The sequence below is a fragment of the Geotrypetes seraphini genome, chromosome 13 (assembly GCF_902459505.1).
Source record: "Geotrypetes seraphini chromosome 13, aGeoSer1.1, whole genome shotgun sequence".
NCBI classification, from domain to species: Eukaryota; Metazoa; Chordata; class Amphibia; order Gymnophiona; family Dermophiidae; genus Geotrypetes; species Geotrypetes seraphini.
Genome location: NC_047096.1, coordinates 68,254,958 through 68,276,839, shown reverse-complemented (window position 1 = coordinate 68,276,839; position 21,882 = coordinate 68,254,958). Strand labels below are relative to the sequence as shown.

The 21,882-nt window shown below is 44.7% G+C and overlaps 1 protein-coding gene across 4 annotated transcripts in view; it reads left to right on the top strand.

Moving 5' to 3' along the window:
• Positions 1-1,768: 1,768 nt before the first annotated feature.
• The window catches only part of HAP1 (huntingtin associated protein 1), an 81,338-nt gene continuing 61,224 nt past the window's right edge, over positions 1,769-21,882 (top strand). The window contains exon 1 of one of the 4 annotated variants that reach the window (XM_033919426.1): positions 1,769-1,868. The gene's annotated coding sequence lies outside the window, so the exon portion shown is untranslated. Of the gene's footprint in view, positions 1,869-13,995; positions 14,140-14,770; positions 14,933-21,882 lie in introns of those variants that run through there. The other 3 variants (XM_033919427.1, XM_033919429.1, XM_033919428.1) reach the window with 3 other exon arrangements.

Genomic DNA, 21,882 nt, shown 5'->3' with positions numbered 1-21,882 from the left:
TCAGGGCTGTGGAGTCGGTAGATAAATGTTCTGACTCCTCAGTTTTTTGTACTTCAGGCTCCGACTCCGACTCCAGGTACCCGAAATTTCCTCTGACTCTGACTCCACAGCACTGGTTAATTTACAGATCGTTAAAATGGAATGTCAAGTTGAGAGAAATGAGCATTTTCAACACCACCTTCTTTTTGCTTTTAATCAAGGTTCTAAGGCCGCAGAAGCTGCTCGCAACATTTGTGCTGTGTATATAGTGGGTGCTATAGCTGAAAGAATCGCTCGTGATTGGTATGCCAAGTTCAAAAATGGAGTCGGTAGATAAATGTTCTGACTCAGACTCCTCAGTTTTTTGTACTTCTTACACCGACTCAAGGTACCCGAAATTTCCTCCGACTCCTCGACTCCGACTCCATAGCCCTGGGGGGAATGTCGCTCAAATTTGTAGCCTTTGTAAAGTATCACAGCAGCAATGGAGAGATATTTCTTTTATAAAGAGACGCAAGATCTCTAGGAATCCAAACCCCCAAATACTGTATTTAATGGAAGCAGAAGCCCACGAAAAAGGAAATTCTCCCTCCCAGGAATGCTGCAAGGAAGTGCCAATTTAAAATAAAGAGAACATAGTGGGGCTTGAACAGCTGTGCCCATGCTGCTACCTGGTGGCAGTATCCACAAATTGCCACCTTGTTACAACTTTGTTTTCTTTTCTTTCTGAGGTACTCCTTTTTTTTTTGTTCCGTTCCCAAGAGTGAAAAGGGAGGGGGTTAGTAGTACAACACACCCCAGTTTAAAAACTGCACTCTTATGTGGATAGAGAGATGGCATAGTCCTGCACTAAGGGGGGACGGACGGATTGTGTTTCCCCTTCACCCCTAAAAGAAAGTCTACTAAAGCAAAATACAAATGCTTAAAATAAATAGCACCAGTTAAAAAAACCCCACAAAACATTCTGGATGTAAGCGATTATCTTCACAAAATATTTAAGAAGGGATATAGGATTTAAAGATATATAGGAAAATAGAATTCAACAGCACATGGAAGAAAAAAAATACTGCACGTTACCCCCAAGTATAAAACCGGGAGAAGTGGGGGAGAAAAGCAGTCTACAACCTACAGAAGGGGATGGAGAAATCGAATCCCACCACTGACACCTTTGGGCTGCCTCCGGTAGATTGTGTGAGCTCGAATTTAGACAAGGCGAGTAAAAATGGCAAGAACGAAATAATCTGAACCGGAATTCTTCGATCCTTGACATGTACCGGTAAAAGTGCTCAAAAATTCCTTTTAAAGATGAAAGAAAGGCAGACTGAAATGGAAGGTTGTCTTGGACCTGTAGGGGGATGTGCAAACATAGCACTCGCTCTCGGCTCCTCCTGCCAAAGGGAGCTTCAAAGCCCTTCCTAAGCTTCTGCCTTGGGAACCAGCATGTTAAAAGTGCTGCCGTCTTGCCCGAAGCATCTCATTTGCCCTTTCTCCCGAAATACTGTACGATTCTAGACCCCTAGCGAGGGCAACAGGCCTAGGGCTGCTCAAGTACTCGGCAAAGAGCAACGAGAACATTTCCTACAGCTGATTTAGAACCCCTAAAAAAAAAAAAAAAAAAAAAAAAAGCAGCTCTATCGAACCTATTCCATTTGCGCCCTGCTCTAGCTCAACCAATAGAATCTGCGTGACCTACCGCTCTCCTCCTGCCGGCCCAGGTGCGCCGCTGGTACACATGGACTCCTGGGTGTTGTAGTTTTGCTCACCATTCTGCACGTGTCTGCACGGACAGCTCGGACTACAGGTCCCAGTTGGCACCGCGGTCGCCCAGGTCGTTCGCAAGTTTCCAGGGGATTGTAAATCCGGCCTGAGCCCCAGATCGCGGTGTACTCGTGAGTCCTTAAATTACTTTCCTTTATACAGCGTCAGCTGTGGCGGATAGGAAGGGTGGCATGTTCTGCTAGCAGCATTAAGAACACCGAATTTGTCATACACGTAGGGTATTCCATGTACACAAGGGCATCAGCTGCTGCCTGTCCTTGGAGTGCACGGGGGGGGGGGGGGGGGTATCCATCCAGCGCCGGCACCCTTCAACATAAAGAGAAAACATCAGTCTGGGCCAGGATGGCTGTGGCTTTCTCTTTCATGCAAGGGTTGTTATACATATCCTTATTTCCCTCTTGATAAAACTGTTGGCTCTTCAAGTGTTATAATTGAAAGTCTGTTATGTTATATTTTATGGATCCACATATATTACAACAGCGATTATAGCAACATGAGCATTCCTACCACATCAATTAATGCATCACAGTTATTACTTTAGTAATTATAACCTAGCATCCTTCATGGTGGGATTTGGGTGGGTTACAACATCACAACATTTCAGTAGCAGTTATAGCAATATAAACAACCATATATAGTGCAGGAAAAGTCCCAATTGTGCTCTTATTTTAGGTTTCTGGTCTAATGAAGTTCGTGGTTTGGTGTATTTGTTTTATAATCATAAGATAGGGGCAGAGCCGGACCGCAAATGGAGAAAAACTGCAAATATCTTCTCGTCCGGCTCTGACCCACCCCCACCTCCCTCCCGCTTTCTCCCCAGCATCCCGGCCTTACCTGGTGGTCTAGCAGGCTTTCGGGGTAGGAGCGATCTTCCTACGCTCCTGCCCCGTGCAGATTGCCAATAGGAAATGACTACCGTGAGTTCCTGTAGTCTCTCGAGATGGCAGCCATTTCCTATTGGCGATCTACACGGGGCAGGAGCGTAGGAAGATCGCTCCTGCCCCGAAAGCCCACTAGACCACCAGGTGATGCCGGGAGGAAGGCTGGAGAGAGGCGGGAACATGCTAAACTATGGGGGGGGGGTTTTTTCCCCCTCCCCCTCCCCCCCAAAAATCGCGAATATGTGAAATCGCGAGTGTCGAAACCGTGAATGGGGAGGGGGAAGTGTATACACAAACGAAATTTTAAGATTCCAGACTGCATGCAGTACAACATAAGAGAAATAGAAAGAAATACATTTTTTCCTGATCAGTGCAAAATATAGACAGGAGATGTAAATTCTGAAAACTGACACATTTCAATCACTAAATCGAAAATAAAATCACTTTTCCTACCTTTGTTGTCTAGTGATTTTATTTTCTACTCATCTTTTCCCAGTCTCTGGTTGCATTTCCTTTTGTCTGTGCTTTTAATTCTGTTTCCAGGGCCTTCTTATCCATTTGCTGTTTTTCTCTCCATCACTTTCTGCCCTACTTTCTGGCATTAACTTTTAACGTTCAACTTCCTCCTCAAATCTATCTACTTTTCCATGTCTTCCCTTTTATCCATGCGCACTATCTCCTCCCTTTCTCTGCCCTTCCCAACCATCCATGTATACCAGTGGTCTCAAACTCGAGGCCCGGGGACCACATGTGGCCCACCAGGTACTATTTTGAGGTCCTCGGTATGTTTATCATAATCACAAAAGTAAAATAAAACAGTTTCTTGATCATATGTCCAGTGGCGTACCAAGGGGGGGGGGGGGCGGGGAGGGCGGTCCGCCCCAGGTGCATGCTCCAAGGGCCGGATCCGGAACCTCCCGCGCTGCTGCAAACGGCACCTCAGCAAGGCTGCTGCACTTAGAGCAGAGTCGGCAGCTGCTCTGAAGTGAACGAAGGTCCCGCGATGACTGCACCGTCTGTTCCGGAAGAGGTAAGTGACGTCGGGAGGGGGGGGAGGGTGGACCGGCAGCTGCAGTCATCGCGGGATCATTACGCAACTAACTGCGTCTGCCGGCCCAGCCCCCTCCGACGTCGCTCTTCTCTGGACCCTCTCAAGTAGTACCGATCCAGTCTTCCTCCCGCTATGTGGTTGTTGACTTGTCTGATGATGGAGTCCCCCACGATGATCGCTGTCCTCTATCTTGTATCTCCAGCCGCAGGTCTATGTCCCTGGTGTATGTCCATCTCTCCAGCCGAAGGTCCATGTCCTCTGTGCACTTCCAGCTTCCCTCATCCTGGCATTGGCTTGCATCGGACTCATCTTCCTGTGAGTTCCCTCTGCTGCTTCCAGGTCTCACTGCTGTGTCACCCATTACTTCCTTGTGGTTGTCCTCCAGGTGCTCCTTACTCACTGTAGGCGTATCTTGGCAGTTCCACTGTTGCTAGTGATTCTCCACGGCCTCCCTGTATGCCTTCTCAGTGAACTTCTTCCAACTCCTGGACTTCTTCCTCAATGTTTCCTCTTGTCTTGAAGTTTTCTGCCTCTCTGTCTTCCACCTCCACTGGTCGAAGTGCTTCTAGTTCCAGTATTCAGCCTTCCAGGAGTCTGACTTGTTTTTTCAGGCCCTCCAGTTCATAAGACCGCCTCCCAGAGGGGAGGTAGTCATACATATGGCAAACGGTGCAGAAAACTGGGTAGCTCAACATCCTGCTTCTGTCTGTCTGTCTGTCTGTCTGTTCCCGAGTCTTTGTAATTTTTGACGGAGTGAAAAATCGATCCACTTGTACCCGTTCTACTCCACTCAGGATTTTGTAGAATTCAATCCTATCTCCCCTCAGCCGTCTTTTTTCCAAGCTGAAGAGCCCTAACTATTTTAGTCTTTCCTCATACGAGAGGCGTTCCATCTTCTTTATCATCTTGGTTGCTCTTCTTTGAACCTTTTCTAGTGCCACTATGGTCTCCTCTTATGAAGCCGCGTTAGCGGCTATATTGCACGCAACTTTTGATCACGCCCTAACCCCTGCGCTAGCCGAAAAACTACCACCTGCTCAAGAGGAGGCGGTAGCAGCAAGCGCGGCCAGAAGTTTAGCTCGCGCTATTACGTGTGTTAAACCGCCAACACGGCTTCGTAAAAGGAGCCCTATATCTTTCTTGAGATAAGGAGACCAGAACCGAATGCAATACTCCAGATGAGGTCTCACCATGGAGCGATACAGAGGCATTATAACATTCTTAGTCTTGTTAACCATCCGTTTTAAAATAATTCCCAGCATCCTGTTTGCTTTCTTGGCCACCACCACACATGCAGAAGGTTTCATCACATTGTCTACGATGATACCCTGATCCTTTTCTTGGGTACTAATCCCCAAGGTGGACCCTAGCATCCAGTAACTGTGATTCAGGTTGTTCTTTTAACTCCTAACACCCACTCAGTTGTAAAGTACCCATTAGAGAATGATAACAGGTACAAATTTTTCCCTGTCCTGTCCCCGCAAGTTTTGTCACTGTGCCTGTCCCTGTCCCATTCCTGTAAGCTCTGCTTTAACCTTACAAGCCTCAAACACTTATGATTTTAAAGTGTTTGAGGCTTGTGCAGATGAGGACAGAGCTTAGGGACTGGTGGAATGAGGCATTATGACATCACAATCTGAGCTCTAGAATGTTGCTACTTATGATTTTAAAGTGTTTGAGGCTTGTGCAGATGAGGACAGAGCTTAGGCATTGGTGGAATGAGGCATTATGACATCACAATCTGAGCTCTAGAATGTTGCTACTTATGATTTTAAAGTGTTTGAGGCTTGTGCAGATGAGGACAGAGCTTAGGCATTGGTGGAATGAGGCATTATGACATCACAATCTGAGCTCTAGAATGTTGCTACTTATGATTTTAAAGTGTTTGAGGCTTGTGCAGATGAGGACAGAGCTTAGGGACTGGTGGAATGAGGCATTATGACATCACAATCTGAGCTCTAGAATGTTGCTACTTATGATTTTAAAGTGTTTGAGGCTTGTGCAGATGAGGACAGAGCTTGCGGGAATGGGGCAGGCACAAGAGAAGAACTCTCTGGGCCAGAAAAATGAGTTCCCGCGGGGACGTGGAAATATTTGCCCCCGTGTCATTCTCTGGTACCCATGTCTGTTTTATTCCCTCTGTTTGAAATTCCCTAACCCCTATTTATCCTGTTTGTTTTAATTAGATTGTAAGCTCTATTGAGCAGAAATTGTCTCTTATATGTTAGTGTATAACACTGCATATGTCTGGCAGTAGGCTGGAATGGATCATAGTTCACATTTCTTTCCTGTTAGACTTAAGTACTAATATCTCCTTGGGAATGAAATGCAAATCTGAGAGGACAAGGGTGAACTGAACTTTTGGGTTGGATACTCATCTGAAAAATCTGCCACAATGAGAGTAGCTGCAGTCAATGGAAACTTATGAAAATGTGAGACCTGGAGTCTGCTGCAACTGGTATTGCTATAATTAGAGTGGTGGGATATCAGTCCTGGAACTGGCTCTCTCCCAGAGGATCCCAGTCAGCATAAACTCATTGAACCAGTAGCCCTGTAATATTAACAGACTGGACTCTATATTCCTTAAGTAACTTTCTTTAATACAAAATGTAAAACAAAGAAATAAATAAGCTTACAGTTCAGTTGATATCAATAAATTTCTTCTCCTACAGAATCCACACTGTTATCAGCCCATTCCAGAGGTAGACATGACCAAGAGTGTATCCCACTTACTCTGGGGAATCATATTGTCTTTTAAAGTCTTTTAAAGTCTTTTAAAGCTTAGCAGCACTTGGGACTAGCAAATTCAAAGATAGTTAATTCGGGCTAAGCTGTGTTTAGACTAGAACATAAGAATTGCTGCTGCTGGGTTAGACCAGTGCTCCATCGTGCCCACGCGGCGGCCCTTAGGTCAAAGACCAGTGCCCTAACTGAGACTAGCCTTACCTGCTGTATGTTCCGGTTCAGCAGGAATTTGTCTAATTTTGTCTTGATTCCCTGGAGGGTGTTTTCCCCTGTAACAGCCTCCGGAAGAGCGTTCCAGTTTTTTACCACTCTCTGGGTGAAGAAGAACTTCCTTACGTTTGTACAGAATCTGTCACCTTTTAACTTTAGAGAGTGCTCTCTCGTTCTCCCTACATTGGAGAGGGTGAATAATCTGTCTTTATCTACTAAGTCTATTCCCTTCTTTATCTTGAATGTTTTGATCATGTCCCCTCTCAGTCTCCTCTTTTCAAGGAAGAAGAGGCCCAGTTTCTCTAATCTCTCACTGTACTGGCAACTCCTCCTTAACCATTTTAGTCGCTCTTCTCTGGACCCTTTTGAGTAGTACTGTGTCCTTCATGTACGGCGACCCGTGCTGGACACAGTATTCCAGGTGAGGGCGTACCATGGCCTGGTATAGCAGCATGTTTGCCTTCTCCGAGCTATTCGTGATCCCCTTCTTAATCATTCCCAGCATTCTGTTTGCCCTTTTTGCCGCCGTCATGCATTGCGTGAACGGCTTCATTGACTTGTCGACCAGTACTCCCAAGTCTCTTTCCTGGGGGGGTCTCTTTAAGCACTGCACCGGACATCCTGTATTCGTGTATAAGTTTTTTGTTACCGACATGCATCACCTTACACTTATCCACGTTAAACCTCATTTGCCATGTCATGGCTGAAAGGTGGAAACCAGATGGAAAACAATGCCTTCCTATGGACATGTGGAGCTCTAAAATGGAGTTGGCTATCTCCACACACAAGAGAAGCAGCCAAGAGAAGGGGTGGGGGCTCAGCCCATTGGGTGTACAGAAGTACAGTCGGGGAGTTTATCTTAACGAAATAAACTCTCTGTTTAAATATTCCAGTAAAGGCACTATGCTCTCATGAGTATGGGGGCAGAACAAATACAGCAGGGTTGTCTTATGATGTGGTCTATTTGAAGTATACCAGTCAAAATGAGGTCAGACAATTAAAAGTAGTATGGTGACAATTTGTAATTTATTATTTAAAAATCATAAAACAGATAACCATGTACCCAGCACAGCCACATTTCAGCAACTGCCTATATCAGAGGTAACACATTCATCTGAAACATGCACATAAATAATTATATATCATATAAATAAAAAATATACATGTAATATAAACAGGTCCAGAAGAAGGCTACTAAAATGATCAGTGGTCTTAGTCATAAGACTTATGGGGACAGACTTAAAGATCTGCTTGCTACTCTTTGGGTTTTTGCCAGGTACTAGTGACCTGGATTGACCACTATGAGGACGAACTACTGGGCTTGATGGACCATTTGTCTGACCCAGTAAGGCTATTCTTTTTTTTTTTAACTTTATTTTTATTGAATTTAACATACTTTACAAGTATAAGTACTTGGTTTAGAAATACAGAATCATGTTCCAAAAGAAAAGCATCATTAAACATTACAATATTTAAAATAAATATATATATGAAACTTAACTCTTCCTTAGACCTCAAATCAGGAGGAGGAAAAGAAAACAAAGATATTATAGGGAGTAATATTACAATAATATAACAAAAAAGTAAAGGCTTAAACGCTACAACCCAGGTAAGGCTATTCTTATGTTCAATATGTATACTTTTGAGGAAAGACAGGAGAGGGGAGATAGAGATGTTTAAATACCTATATGGTATAAATGCATATAAGGCAAATCTTTCATTTGATAGGAAGCTCCATAATAAGATGAAGTTAAGAGGTGATAGGCTCAGGAGTAATGTGAGAAAATACTTTTTTACAGAAAGGGTAGTAGTTACGTGGAATAGTCTCCCAGTAGAGGGGTTGGAGACAAAGATTGTCTGAATTCAAGATAGCGTGTGACACATGTGGGGTCTCTCAGGGAGACAAGGAGATAGTGGATGCTGTGGCAATGAATGGGCCATTTGGCCTTTATCTGCCTTCAGGTTTCTATGTTTCTATCAAATCATTATCTAAATTTTTATAGAAAAAGTCAATAGGAGTTGTGATGCACCATCATCTGTCCAACGATTTCTAATAAACTAAGATTGCAAACTATAGGTGTACTATAAAAAGTTCTTACTACAATCATTGCAGACAGACCCACCTACATGAACCCTGTAATTTTCACTACGGCTTTTGGTTATTACAGGTTGTGCAATGTGCCAAACGGACCTGGCTGATTAAGCTAGGCCACATTCTCTGTCCAGAGAGTTACTGTTGTGTGATGTTTCACAGTCTAATTACTTTCCTCTGTATAATTTGCTAGGCCTCTGTGATGGTCATGCTCCCAAAACCACATTTGTGCTCTGGAGATTATGGGATTGGTTGTAATGTCTTTAGGTTATCCACCCAGCATTATGCTTTAATGACTTTAATTGAAAAAGAAATAAAATGAAATGGCAGCAGTTTTTTATGCATCTTTCCCAATGAGAATGTGTATACTGTATATGCATAAAATGTTGTCTGGCTTCTATGCAGGCATGCTGTCATAAGAACATAAGCCGTGCCTCTGCTGGGTCAGACCTGAGGTCCATCATGCCCAGCAGTCTGCTCACGCGGCAGCTCATCAGGTCCAGGACCTGTATAGTAGCCCTCTATCTATACTCTTCTATCCCCTTTTCATTCAGAAAATTGTCCAATCCCTTCTTGAACTCCAATACCGTACCCTGTCCTATCACTCCCTCTGGAAGCGCGTTTCGGGTGTCCACCACCCGTTGGGTGAAGAAGAACTTCCTAGCATTGGTTCTGAATTTGTCCCCTTTTAATTTTTCCGAATGCCCTCTCGTTCTTGAAGAATCTGTCCCTCTCCACTTTCTCTGTTCCCTTTGTGATCTTGTAAGTCTCTATCATATCCCCTCTAAGTCTCCGGCGCCGCTTCTCCAGCGAAAAAAGCCCCAGTCTCTCTAATCTTTCAGTGTATGAAAGGTTTTTCATACCTTTTATCAAACGTGTCGCTCTCTTCTGAACCCTCCCAAATATCGCCATATCGTTCTTTAGGTATGGTGACCAATATTGGACGCAGTACTCCAGATGCGGGTGCACCATCACCCGATACAACGGCAGGATAACTTCTTTCGTTCTGCTTGTAATACCTTTCTTGATTATTCCTAGCATCCTATTCGCTTTCTTAGCAGCCGCTGCGCACTGTGCCGACGGCTTCATTTGCATGTCCACTATTGCCCCCAAGTCCCTTTCTTGGGAATCCTCACTCAATAACAGCCCTCCCATTGTGTAGCTGTACCTCGGGTTTCTGTTTCCTATGTGTAAGACTTTACATTTCTCTACATTGAACTTCATCTGCCATCTCGTCGCCCACTCCCCTAGTTTGTTCAGGTCCCTTTGTAAATCTTTGCAGTCCTCTTTAGTCCTAGCCCCATTAAATAGCTTGGTGTCATCTGCGAATTTTATTACTTTGCTCTTCGTCCCCGTTTCTAGATCATTTATAAATACATTGAGTAGCAGCAGTCCAAGCACCGACCCCTGCGGAACACCACTTGTGACCTTCCTCCAGTCCGAGTAGTGGCCCTTCACTCTTACCCTCTGCTTCCTGCCCGCCAACCAATTCCTGATCCATCTGTGTAATCTCCTTCCACCCCACGGTGAAATATATAGATATACGAAATACACAAAATAGACAAAATGGGGAGGAAAACTAGGTCAAGAAGGGAAGAAGAAGAGGAAAAAATAAAGAGAAAGAGAAATGAACCCCATAAAAGAATCCAAGTAAGAATGAGTCTGAAGAGGGATAGTACAGAAGAGGACAGAAGACCCCAGTAGATGCTAACAGTTCAATAGTAGACACCTCTCGCGATGGGGAAGGGACAGCCAGTACTCCTCCCATACATCCTGAAATCGAGACCACCTTCGTTCATCTCGAGTATGCCATATTTAACTCACAAATTTTCAATATTTCCCCCTTTTCATTTGGAGGACTCTCCTCCCTTGGCAGGGTATCCCAAGCCAAGTAAACATCAACATACCTAAAACTAAACCTTAGGTTTGTATACCGCGCCATCTCCACAAGTGTAGAGCTTGGCACGGTTTACAGGGTTAGGTTGAAAAGGAGCTACAATGAAGGGTTATAGGAAAGGAGCTAGGAAGATAAAGAGGGACAGGATACCAAAGAGCGGGAGGTGTTAGATTTTTGAAAAGAGCCAAGTTTTCAGGTGTTTGCTGAAGGATTGGAGGGAGCTTGAAATTCTGAGCGGAGATGCGAGGTTGTTCCAGAGTTCTGTGGTTCTAAAGGGGAGGGATGTTCCTAGTTTTCTTACGTGGGATATACCTTTTGCAGAGGGGAATGATAGTTTCAGTTTTTGGGAGGATCTAGTGGAATTAGGGTTAGAGGAGTTCCAGAAGAGTGGGATAACGGGAGGGAGGATGCCATGTAGGATCTTGAAAGCTAAACAGGCACATTTAAAGAGGACTCTGGAGTGAACTGGGAGACAGTGAAGTTTGGACAGGAGTGGGGAGACGTGGTCGAACTTGCCTTTAGCGAAAATAAGCTTGGCCGCAGCGTTCTGGATTAGCTGAAGTCTATGGAGTTTTTTTTTAGTTAGGCTTAAATAGATGTAGTTGCAATAATCCAGTCTAGAGAGGATGGTGGATTGAACAAGGACGACGAAGTGAGAATGATGAAAGTACGATCTCACTTTCCTCAGCATATGAAGACTAAAGAAGCATTTTTTTTACCAAGAAGTTGAGGTGGTCATTGAAGGAGAGAGAGGAGTCTATGATGATGCCAAGGACTTTGCTTGAAAACTCAAGCTGAAGAGTGGAGCCGGAAGATAATGGGATGGAGGTGGGTAAATGACCTAATATTGGGCCGAGTCAAAGTAGTTTTGTTTTGGACTCGTTCAATTTCATTTGTACAGAATGTGCCCAGGATTGAAGGTTCATTATACATGCAGATATATTCTCAGCGAGGTTAGTGAGGTTCGAGTCGGTCTCAAGGAGGATGAGGATATCGTCAGCATAGGTGTAGAGAGTTTCCAGGGGGGATAGATGAAGGAGTTTCAAAGAGGACATGTAAATATTGAAAAGGATAGGAGAGAGGGATGAGCCTTGCGGGGCTCCACATATCGGCTTCCAGGGAGGGGATGAGGTACCGTTTATGTTAACTGTGTAGGAATTTCAAGAACCAGTCTAGGACTGTGGAACTTATGCCTATTTCAGAGAGTTGGAAGATTAGGATATCATGATGGACGACGTCGAAAGCTACGGAGAGGTTGAATTGTAGAAGTACAGCGAATTTGTTGCGAGAATGAAGTTGTTGTACCTTAGAGATTAATGAGGCTAATAGGGATTCGGTGCTGAAGTTGGGTCTGAAGCCGAATTGGTGGGGTAGGAGAATAGAGAATCTTTCTAGGTAGGATGAGAGTTGAGTGGATATGATGGATTCTAACATCTTGGTTAGGAGAGGGATATTTGCTATTGGACGGTAATTGGAGGGAATAGAGGGGTCAAGGTTGGTCTTTTTCAGTAGATGGGTTAGTGCAATATGTCCCATTTCGGAGGAGAAAAGGCCCGATGTTAGAGCAGCGTTTATAAGTTTGGTGAGGGAAGTGATGGCCTGTGTAGAGATATTCTCAAATAGGTAGGAGGGGAAAGGATCCAAGGTACATTTGCAAGTTTTTAGTTTGAGGCAGAGTTTGGAGACTTGCAATTCGGAAACAAGCTCAAAAATGGTCCAGGATCTGTCGGCTGGAATGGGATTGGAGACAGGTAGGGAAGGGTTGAGGTCAGTAGAGATTAGGGAGTTGTAGGAGACTGTAGGCGGGAAGGAGCATCTTAGGGTGGTAACCTTTTCATTGAAGAATTTTGCAAGGGCATCTGCTGATAGAGACGAGGGGAGCAAGGATGGGTCCTTTTTTGTAGTTAAGGAGCGCCAAATGTTAAACAACGCACTGATCTGGTTGTTGGATCTGGAGATTTTATCTCCGAAGAAATTCTTCTTGGCTTTTTTTAGTAATGAATTGTAAAGTTTAATATTGACCCTCCAGGTCTGTCTATCTGAGGGGGATTTAGATTTTTTCCATTTGCGCTCCAAAGTGCGACATTTCTGTTTTAGCTCTCTATGGAGTGGTAGATACCAAGGGGCCTTTCGGGGGTAGGAGATGGTTTTTGTGGATATTGGAGCGAGGGAGTGATAGATGGATTCGGAGTGGAAGATCCAATTGCACCAGCAGGATTCAGAGTCTGTAGGCTTAGGATTGGAGGAGAGTTGGTTGAGAAATTTGGACCAGAAAAGATTACTCGAAATTTTCTTGCGGAAGGTTATTGAATGGGAGGAATGGGATGGGGGGTTCAAGGTGTGACATGAAAATGGGGAGGCAAGTAGCCCCTAAGAAGTGGTCAGACCAAGGGACTTGTTCCCAACGGGTGTCATCGGTTGAAGTTTTGAAGGCAGTAAGGTCGAGGAAAGTGGTGAAGTCTAGTGTATGTCCTTTTTCGTGGGTTGGAGAAGAGGTAGGTGAGGGGAAACCTAGAGAGGCAAGGAAGTTGTTAAATTCAATCGTGTCCTTGCTGTTGGTGTCATCAAGGTGGAGATTAATATCACCAACAATCAGTAGTCTTTGAAATTTAAGAAAGGCGTTTGTTATAGCCTCAAAGACGAGATTGGAGGAGTTGTTCCAAGAGGTGGGTGGGAGGTATAGTAATAAGATGCCCAATGGGTGAGTGCCCAATGGGTCATTGACAAAGACAAGCATATATTCTAGAGAGGCGTGAGTGCCCTTCTCGAGGAGCTGGACGTCAAAGAAAGATTTGTAGAGCAGTGCCAGTCCGCCTCCTTTTCGGTTGGATCTGAGGGAGAAGAGGCCTTGATAACCATGGGGGAGGAGTTCGTTTTGTGTAAAAAGATCATCTTTGGCTATCCATGATTCCGTGATGCACAGGAATCCAGGGTCGAACTCATCTAGAAGGTCCTTCAAGATTTGGGTCTTATTGCATGCTGATCTGGCATTGCAATAAAGAGTTGGGACTGGGGTGAGAGAGTCAGAGACAGCATTGGGAAGATTGGCTGGGGGCAGGGGCTTTAGTGAGTTTAGGTTGACTTTTCGGAGATTTTTCTTGAAAGGGGGAATTCAGGTGCATATCAGCGTGGGGATTCTGAGGCCAGGGCAAATATTATTGGTGTTTGGTGGGTCGAGTAGGTTGGGGGAGGGGGGTATCAGACAGAGGGAAGAATAGAGAGGTGAGCAGAATAGGAGGAGAAGGAACCAGAAGAAAGGATTCATGTACTGGAAGTTGTCCAAGATATATATAAAAAAAAAAAGGTGAATGCATTTCAGTGGCCTGGAGAGAGGGCGGGAGAGACGCTGATGACTCACACACTTACTGACTGCTCTTCCCATCCCAGCTCAGAAGCGGCAACAAGAGACATCACGGGCTCTGCGAGGACTGAGTCAGGCCCTAGGAATCGTAAGTTAGACCCTGTGTCTCATTTAGTGCCTCTCGTGTCCTTGATCTAGAGCTGGGTGAGTTTTGGCTGCCTGCTTTACCACAGCCACTATAAACAGAAACTTTCCTTCCTCTGATCCCAGTTCCCACTCACCTGTGCTGTACCATGCAGTCAGTGTGGAGGAGGTTAACAGAGTTGAGCCAACCTTAGCCTCACCGTTTCTAGGACCTTTTTTTGCTTTTCTTGGTCTTCCTCTTAGGTCTGCTTTGTATTTGTTGTATTTTGTCCAAAGATGCTGATGCAGTCTGATAGTGAACTGCCACATACTTTGTTGAAACATTTTTCTTCCCTCCTTTGCCCCAGGGCAAATTTTGCCTGCACTTGCTGTTGTGTGTTGAAGTGGCATTATAACCTTTAGCTGCTACTGATCAGCTCAGTGTCACTTTGATCTGCTCAGATTCGGCGTGGTGGGAGTGGCCTGGCAGAAGCCCTTTATACGGACTTACCGGTACTTTGTCTCAGGTATGGGATTAATGGCAGATGCTTAATTGTACCAGAAGTGCACCTGGTTTTAAAGGATTTCTGGGCACAGATTGCCTGTCCTATCTATGCCTGTACAGCTAGCAGGCTGGTTAAACAAGGCAGGAGCTGAAAGCGTGAAGAGTATTTGGGATCATTCCTGCCTGTATGTGCAGTCAACATTCGGTTTCATCCTTGGAAGGGGCCACTGTGGTCGATGGAAATATTCAAGGGATGATGCCAGGCTTCTAGGACTTCTGGCAATCTGCTGCCACTGGCCATGTGCCAGCAGCTAATCTGTTGTGGTTTAATAGCTGCCAGACCCTCAGGACTTCATTGGGCACTTTGAGGTATGACTTTGTACTGACTTGTGAACTGAGAGAGCTGGTAGCCTGATTTATTTCTTAAACAATAGTTTGAAGGCAGCAAGAAAACCATTTGATTGTTGTTATAAGGCTGGTTCTGTGGGTCCTGCACACTTATGGCATATATAAATTAATATAACAAATAAATAAAGTGAATTGAATTGTTTAAAGTATATATTATAATATTAAAAATAATTATAATTATTTTTAATATTATAATATATACTTTAAACAATTCAATTCACTTTATTTATTTGTTATATTATTAAGTAGGTGAATAGATTTATAAAAAAAATTTTCTCCCATTTATTTAAACTTTGATATATAAATTAATATCAAACATTTAGAGACACAGTGGCAGGCCAAGGCAATGTGAGAGATTTGGGTTCTGCTCCCAGGTTGGTCATAGGCTGGTGGTGTTGAGGAAGTAGGACTTACAACCACTACACAATAGTGACACCGTGTGACCAGAGTCCATAGCAAGCTATGGGTTCTTGGCTCCTGACCAAGGACATGGGCTTGGTGGGGTACTGAAAATGGGGGAATCGTCTTCTGCGGTCTCCCTCCATCCCAGAGAGTTGTGAATGAAGACTAATGGTGCCATAGCCCAGCAGAGGCCGGTTCTAGCTAACCTAGAAACCCAATCTGCCGGGCCAAGCACAACAGCAGAAATGATCTCACCAGGATGGTCACTATTTGAATATATCATGATTAGAATGGTTCTGGACTGATGATGTCTTATAGTTGCCAGTTAGTTTGCATTCCATTGGCAATGGACAGGTACTGAGTTTGTGAATAATGACAGCGTTTAGCCAGGAGAACAGAAGGACTGCTGCCTGTGGCCTGCACAGATCAAGTGCAAAGACTTAACAGTGTCTGGTTTTCTTAGAGAAATCAATCTTGCAATTAGAACCACAAGTCTCTGCATGCAGTGAGGGATATTACCAGGACTGGACTGGAACACCCTGTGCTATAAAACAAAACAAAATATTGTGTCAATTGGAGCAATGTAGAAGCTTTGCTGGTTTAGTGCCAGATGACTGATAGAGCCTATGAATTTGGGGGTGGGGGAACGTAGATGGGAAAAGTGCTGGAACGAGAGTGTGGATGTGGGCCAAATTCTGATTAACCTCTCAGAGTAATGGAGAAATGTGCACAGTCCACCTTAAAGGCCTTTCCTTTAGAGTGGCTTATGGGACTTGCTACTCCTCTCTATGGGTCACTAGCCCACCTACCAGGCTACTTAAGACACCTGTGTTTAGGTCTACTAGGCTTTCCTATACCAGATGCTGCTGTTCTATAGACAGGTATGTAGTTTTGTATTCTGATCTTTGTGGGGTGTGAGGGGGATCAGTGAACACTGGGGAAATGCGTGGGGGGTCTTTACTTTATCTCTGCAGTGGTTATCTGGTCACTTTGGGTACCTTTTTTAACACTTATACCATTTTAAAATAGGTCTAACTCAAAATGTATAAGTTCCGTCCCGGACATCTGCCAAAACATTTGCTTATCCCTGCAGGATGTCTTAAGTCCAAGCCTGCCCAGAGCCCACCCAAACATTGCCCTATAACAGTACTCCCAATTCGCCTCTTTGAGTTCTGGACGCACAACGGCTTAAAAGACCTGCTGGACATCCAGAAAATGAGTTTCTTAAATTGGCACTTGTACGTCCTGTTGATTAGGATGTCCAAGTGCCAACTTAGGCAGGTTTTTGGATGTCTGGATGTTTTGATTATGAGCCCCGAGTCTTTAAGGGCCAGATTCTCTAAACGCTGAGTGTTGTCAATAAAAAATCACTCCTTATCTTTCCTCCTAAACCCACCTCTTCCCATCCCCCATTCTCTATAACAGTGGATAACACTCTCACCTTCTTTGTCTCATTGGCTCACAACCTCTGGGTTATTTTTTAATACTCTCATATCCAACAGACTGCCAAAACTTGTCAGATTCTTTCTCTATAATATTGCTAAAATCTGTTTTTTCCTTTCTGAGCATGCTGCTAAGACCCTCATCCATGCCCTCGTCACCTCTCGTCTGGATTACTGTAATGTGCTTCTCGTGGGTCTAGTTGAAGCAGTTCGGCTATAACCCCTTTCAGTTCCTTGATTAGCCTCTGGTGGATGCCTTCCCGTCCCGGAGATTTATAATTTTTAAGCCTATCAATCTGTCTGCATACCTTTTCTAGACTGACCGTCGAACCTGTCAGTTTCCCGTCTTCATTTCCTGTGTATAGCATGTTGGCTTCTGGTAAATTGGATATATCCTCTTCGGTAAATACAGATGCAGAAAATGAGTTCAGTTTGTCGGCGATGGCTTTGTCCTCCTTTATACTCCCTTTATTCCATGGTCATCTAATGGCCCCACTGCTTTCTTCGCAGGTCGTTTCACTTTAATATATCGAAAGAACGGCTTAAAATTTTTTGCCTCATTGGCTATTTTTCTTCGTAGTCTCTTTTGGCCCCTCTTACCGCCTTCTGGATCAATTTTTTGTTCCTGTGTCTAGGTTGAAGTGGATCATGTTGTGATCACTGTTTCCCAGCGTCCCTTCTACTTCTATACATTGTGTCCGTTTAATATTAAGTCCAGAATTGCTTTTCCTCTCGTATTTTCCTTGACAAGTTGTTCCAGAAAGCAATCGCCTACAGCATCCAAGAACTTGGTCTCCCTACTGCAGCTGGAGTTGTCTAGGTTCCAATCTATCCCTGGATAATTGAAGTCACCCATGATAACTGTGTTGCCTCACTTGCATTCATGTTTAATCTTGTCCGTCATTTCTCCATCAGTGTCTTCGGACTGCCCTGGAGGTCGGTAGTAGATGCTGATCTTCGTATCTGTTCCATTTGCACCCGGTATTTTGGTCCATGGAGACTCTACCTTATTGCTCGTTTCCGGTGTGTTCTCTCTAGTAGACTCAATTCCTTCTTTTATGTATAGGGCAATACCCCCATCTTTTTGTCCTACTCTGTCTCTGCGGTATATAGCTTGTATCCTGGTAGCACAGTGTCCCAGACGTCCTCATTCCACCATGTTTCCGTGATGCCAATGATGTCTAGGTTATCTTTTTGTGCCATAGCTTCCAATTCCCCCATTTTATTCCTTAGGCTCCTTGCGTTTGTGTATATACACTTAAGTTTACGGCCTGTTACTTTCTTGCACTTCCTTCCTCCTTCTGTCTCCCTCACTTCCATCCCTTTCGATCCATTGGAATTTCTATCTTGCCTATGATCCGATGAGTCTTCCCTGCAATCTTCTTGCATGGTATCCTCTGGGTATATCATTTCCCGAACCAGCGACTCTTGGTTGACTGTTGGCTTTCCCCTTCTTCTTAGTTTAAAAACTTCTCAATTTCTCGCTTGATGCTGCTTGCAAGTAGCCTTGTTCTATCTCCACAGAGGTGGAGTCCATCCTTCCTGTATAGCTTGCTCTTCCACCGGAACATCATGCAGTTGCGCACAAAGTGGAATCCTTCTTCCTCACACCAGTGTCTCATCCATGCGTTGACTGCTTGCAGTTCCGTCTGCCTCTTCCCGTCGGCCCTGGGTACTGGCAAGATCTCCGTGAACGCTACCTTTGGCGTTCTGATCTTCAGCTTCCTTCCTAATATCCGGAACTGGTCTTTCAATGTTTCCCTGCTGTAGTTCCTGTTGTTCATGTCGTTTGTGCCAACGTGGATCACCACCACCGTATCTATCCGTTCCGCACTGTCGATGATCCTGTTGATGCGGCTCACTATATCCTCCACCTTGGCTCCTGGTAGGCAGGTCATGAGCCGATCTTTTCTTCCTCTTGCTATGTGGCTGTCGTCGGATGATGGAGTCCCCCATGACGATTGCTGTCTTCTCTGTCTTTTCTTGTCTCTCTAGCCGCAGGTCCGTGTCCTCAGTGCACTTCCATCTTTCCTCATCCTGGCGTTGGCTTGCAATGGACTTGTCTTCCTGTGGGTTCCCTCCGCTGTTTCCAGGTCCCGCTGCTGTGTCATCTACTGTATTCCTTTCTTGTGATTGTCCTCCAGGTGGTCCTCACTCACTGTAGGTGTATCTTGGCAGTTCCTCTGTTGTTGGTGATTTTCCACGGCCTCTCTGTACGTCTCCTCGACGAACTTCTCTAACTCCCTGACTTCTTCCTCAATGTTCCTCTCTTTCATGAAGTTTTCTGCCTCTCTGATCTCCTCCTCAACTGCTCGAAATGCTTCTAGTTCTACTACTCTGCCCTCCAGTAGTCTGATTGCTTCTTCAGGGCCTCAAGCTCCTCGCATCGAGTGCATACATAAGACTGCCTCCCAGAGAGGAGGTAGTCATACATATGACAAACGGTGCAGAAAACTGGGTAGCTCAACATCTTGCTTCTATCTGCTGCTTCAATTCCTGTCTGCTTGCCGGTCTGAAGCTTTATATAATCAATAGCTTTGAGTAACCCCAGGATGGGCTTTAAACAATTTATTTTCTGATCAAGCACAATCAAATTAATGGGAAAAACTTCAATTCACACAATTTTTCCAACTTTAAGTTTTTCTGGACAATCCTACTGTGCTGTAACACATTCCCCTCCTCACTGTGCCCTGCCCACTATCCAGCTATCACAGATGCAGGCATTTTGTTTTCTCTTGACACCACTGCCACAGTTCAGTGTAAGGCCTCCAAACAAAAGAGGTTCTGTATGTCATGTGACTGGGTCTCCAATTCAGAAGGAGTAAAGAATGAAGTGAAGGAGACAGGGAAAAATCAGTGATTGGTACCAAGGGGAAAAATGGATAATGACATCAAGAAGCAAAATGGCCCCCCTCCATGTTTGTGCCTGTAAGTGCACCAAGAATCTCATCAGGTGTAAATTTCAGTGGTTTCAGGTTTGGTCACATAGTTCTGGTGCTGAGTGTGTGTTCACCTGCAACGTTCCTCCTTCCTGCCTTCAGGTCTATTTTAAGCCACATGCACAGAAGGTCGCGTGCTCAGCACTCATGTTGCTCTGAGTCTCATGACTTGCTGATACTGTATATTCATTCAATTGTCCCTAGATCACTCATGTCACTGAAGGTAAAGTTTTATGCCTCACAGGTGTTGCAAGGTAGCACGTACCTCATTCAGTCTGAAACTAATTCTTCACTTCAGTTACTGTGTGCAGGATAGAGATGACCACGGTGATGAGGATCACGGGAAAATCTGTGGGAATTGCAGTATTGTTGACAAAAGATCCATTTATGCCATTGATGGGGTGAGGATAGAAAAGAATTGACTGGGGACAGGTAGGAATAGGACCAGATTTTGTCCCTTTGCACACCTGTAATGTCAACTCAGTGAAACAGCAAGAACTTGATGGACTTGATATTTAAGAAAGCAGCTTATTTACTGGTACTTAATTGTTTTAAGATTTTTGCTTGCTTAACATAAAGTATTAAGAATATGGTTTATGTCCCCATGCATAGGGTTACCATATGGCTCCAGAAAAAGGAGGACAGATTGAGACATCCGGGTTTTACTTCCATTGAAAGCAATGGAAGAAAAACCTGGATGTCTCAATCCGTTCTCCTTTATCTGAAGTCATATGGGAACCCTATGCATGCACACCTCTAGCGCGGGAGTTCCTTCACATTGAGGCTGTGTGCCAGGACTGGCATCACTAGAAAGTTTTTTTCTTAACTACTTCTGTATATGTACGCCAGTTCAGACTGTGTGCAGCAGGTAGGTTATCAATCTCAGTTCTCCTGGTGAAGCTCTTGCATTTAGTCTAATGCAGGGGTGTCCAATGTCGGTCCTCGAGGGCCGCAATCCAGTCGGGGTTTCAGGATTTCCCCAATGAATATGCATTGAAAGCAGTGCATGCAAATAGATCTCATGCATATTCATTGGGGAAATCCTGAAAACCCAACTGGATTGCGGCCCTCGAGGACCGACATCGGACACCCCTGGTCTAATGTCTCTCATGTCCTGCAGCATCTCCTTCCTTTCCAGGACTAAGACCCAGCCACACGACGCTGCTTTACAGCGTCCATTCCTGCTTTACAGTACTACCCTATCTCCAGTCATCTAGTACTAAGACCCACATACACAGTTCTGCACCTCACTCCTGCCCTGAAGCACCCTCTGCTATTCTAGCACTGAGATTTGCCACCCCCCCTGCTGATAATGCACCTCACTCCTGCCCTGCAGCACCTTCTGCTGTTTCACTACTGAGGCCTACTTTCTGCCTTCTGTTGAGTTTTGCTCTTAAGTAAATATTCCAGGAACAGTAATTTAATTTCCTTATTGGAAAAGCCATTGTTTCTGGTACAAAGTCCTTCTGTTATTAGTGGCAACAGCCTGGACAGTTCGTGCTTCCTGGTTCTGCACCTGTCCTGGGCTGGGTGTAGTCCATACACCTGGCAGGAATAAATGCTGGATCTGAAATAGAAAGTATCTCTAGCTGCTGTTACACACCTGCAGAAACAGGAAAAGGCACTAGGTTCCTGGGGAATAGAGCCTTTAGGAATGCCTGGATTAGCCCATTTTTCCAGGATAATTTTGTGCAGCTCTGGAGTGCATGGGAAAAATGGACCAAAGCAAGCAAGTTTTCATGACACGTACAAGGTTCATCAGAACCTCTTGACCTCTCTTTTCCTAGGATTTCTGGCTAGAAATCTACTAAGCATGTCAATTGCACAGTGAAACTAATGGAACTTTGAAAAATGGCTCTCCACAAGCCATATTGTGTGCATGTTAAAACATTAGCGTTTAATTCTAATGCTAATACAGTGGACTTAGACCTTTATATGTGGAAATATCAGTGCACGGCTTGGGGAAGACAATCCTGCAGAAGAGGAGGGGGGCTGGAGGCAGAGGAGCCCTAAGGACAGGGTCTGGGGGACAATTTGACAGGAACTGTGGATCAGTTAGACCAGTGTTCTTCAACCACCGGTCCATGGACCAATGCCGGTCCACAGAAATTTCCTGCCGGTCCACAGG